The sequence below is a fragment of the Adiantum capillus-veneris genome, chromosome 7 (genome assembly GCF_014529385.1).
Source record: "Adiantum capillus-veneris isolate H3 chromosome 7, ASM1452938v2, whole genome shotgun sequence".
Classification (NCBI taxonomy): domain Eukaryota; kingdom Viridiplantae; phylum Streptophyta; class Polypodiopsida; order Polypodiales; family Pteridaceae; genus Adiantum; species Adiantum capillus-veneris.
This window is the reverse complement of record NC_140937.1, coordinates 140,740,275-140,743,308: the sequence shown is the minus strand read 5'-3', so window position 1 is coordinate 140,743,308 and position 3,034 is coordinate 140,740,275.

Genomic DNA, 3,034 nt, shown 5'->3' with positions numbered 1-3,034 from the left:
TGAGAGCTTTAGGTAATTAAATAATTAAACTAAACTCTCATTGGACCCCTTTGCCTCCTGGCCAATAGAAATCAGGCAAGCCATGGGGCTTCTGAATGCTCATTGGACCCTTTGGGAGACTGCCCAATAGTCTTTTAGGAGACTTAATTCTCATTGGTTTCTTTTATTAAATGTTTTTAAATTAATTAAACTACATTTACTCTAGCTTAATTCTCATTGATCCACTTCAAGGGTCTTCCAATTGGAATTGGGCACACCTTGTGGGCATCTGGCCTAGGGAGCTGACATGTGTCCCTCATTCCCTTTGTGTAAAGGGAGCCTGTGTGTGTGTGTGTGTGTGTGTGTGGCTTTCTCTCTCATCCCCTACCTTTAGGGCTCGCCCCCTCCCATGTAGGGATGTGCAAAGACTTTTAGGGCTCACACAAAGCATCCAATTTTCCCTAGGGTTAACCTTTCGACACAACCTTTGAATTTTGGAACCTTAGCATTTTGGAAGTCTTAATGGGCTGAACCTTAGGGTCTTTTTAGCCCATTGTTGCACATGGCTCTTTTGCAGAAGGCCCCCCCTTTGGATCCCTATTTTCCCTCCTTTGGATCCCTACTGTGGCCGTCTGCTAGCTTAACCAATATTCTAGCTTTTTCTCCCCTGGCCTTCCCCACATTAAATGATCAGTTTAATATGAGAAAATCATTTAGGAGAATTAGATATTGATTATTATGACATGCAACCTCTTTCTCCAAAGATACAACATATCCTTCTAGATTCACAACCTCTTTCCCCATAGCTCCAACATCTCCTTCTAGATAAGCAACCTCTTTCTCCATATCTCCAATATCTCCTTCCTTGATCAAGGTTCCCTAGCCCCCTTTCGCTCTCTTCCAAAGCTTGCATCTCTCTTTTAAGTTTCATAACCTCTTTCTTGATGTGCAATAATGTCAACTTTCCTATTCTAGCTCCCTATAGCTTTTGAGATCTCTTTCCATAGTTGTTGTAATCTATTTTCTCTCTCTCTCTCTCTCTCTCTCTCTCTCTCTCTCTCTCTCTCTCTCACACACACACACACACACACACACACACACACACCTATGCACTATGCAAGTAATTTTTTAGCAGGAGTGTATTTGCTCATAGTTGTACCAAAGATATACAATGGAGCAGAGATCTATTGTAGATAGTGTCAATGTAGTAGAATGCAAGGGGTGTATGTAAGGCTTATCAAGGGTCACATATTTTAAATATTGGCAAAGGATCCTGAGGTAAGTGCCAGCTTTTCCCCATGAATGACTTATTGGACCTTTTTTTGTCACCATATATATGTGGTAGCTTAAGACCGTCGGGGCATTTTTTCCCTCACTAGGAGGTTTTTCCCCCCGTGCATTGTATATACACCCATCACTCTAAGGATACCTTATCTTTCCATTGCACACTAAGTTATACACTCTCTATTGTGTGCCTTGATCCTCCTTCGTCTTCTCCAAGCCGTGTGTGTTTTCTTGCAACCCTAACTCCTACAATTGGTATAAGAGTAGGTTGCATCCTCGCGGGCTTAGTTGCCAGCAACTCTAGCATACACCTGCTCACTTTCTTTGATTTGTGGACCTTGAGCTTCCTTCATCTTCTTCAAGCTGTGTGTGTTTTCCTGCAACCCTAAATCCTACAATTGGTATAAGAGCAGGTGTCTTCCCGGGCTTAGTCGCTAGCAACTCTAGCACACACTTGCTCACTTTCTTTGATTTCTGTGAGCTTCGGCAAGCGTCAGCGGGTCGACAAATATTTTGGGCAAGCTTGTAGAGCTTGGTATTTTTGTCAGTGTTGTTTTTTTGCATAATAGGTCCCTTACAGTCTTCGGCGGTTTGTGCTATATAGCATATGTTGTTCTCGTTTTGTTTCTCCTTTTCATATCAGGTGCAGCATTCGCCATGGCTGACAACAACACAAATGTGTTCAAGATGTTTGCTACTGAGGATAGATTGAATGGGGACAATTATCATATGTGGGCTTACATGATGCAACATGTCCTTGTGTCAAAGGGTGTTTGGAACATTGTGCAAGGCATTGATGTATGTCTTGGTTCTGAGGCTATTGCAAGTTTTGGTGGTAGGATTGCTGCTACCAGAGCTGTTTTTCCTATGGCTGAGCAAGCTTGTTGGAATGTAATAGATGCGCAGGTTCATGCATTGATCGCATTGTCTATGAAGCACACTATTACTCCTGACATTCTTTCAGCAAAATTTGCAAAACAGGCTTGGAATATTCTGACTGGTCTTTATGCAAGTCGCAATGAGGCAAATATTGCATTGCTGTGCGTAAAGAGCTGGAGTCGAAGATTATGCATGAGGAAGATGATATGGACACTTTCCTTGTTGGTGTCAAGGATATCAATGAGCAACTTATTTCTACAGGCGAAGTCATTTATGATAGTTCCCTTGTGCAAAGACTGTTCTTGATGCTTTTCCAGATTCTTAACTTACTTTTGCTAGTACTTGGAGACTTATGACCCAAGGAAATCCAGAAGTTGTTAAGTTTGATGCATTATGCACATTGGTGTTGCAAGAGACTTTCTAGAAAAAACAGGACTAGACAATGTGTAGTTGAACATGCCTTTATTGTTGCTCAAAGAAAAGCCACTTCTCATGGTTCTTCTACGAGTGGTAAATCACATGTTCCTAATGCTTCTATTGCCAGCAATTCGTCTGGGAATTTTGGTGATAAGAGGGTAAAAAGAAGATGCGTTGCCATTATTGTAAATCTAATGATCATTTGATCAAGCAGTGTCCGAAATTGAAGGCCAAAGAGGCTGGATCAATTACAGGGTCCAATACAAGTGCAACTATTGTAGAGTCTTCTATGAGAGGAGATTGTGATGCTGATATAGATGCAGAGTGGGATTTTAGTGCAAAGTGTACTTAGGATCATGTCGTCCATGATGCATGCATGTCAATTTGCTGCAGATTCACATGTGTAGTATTTTGATAGTGGTGCTACAAAGCACATTACCTCACATCATGACTTGTTCACCTCTCTTGAGGATGT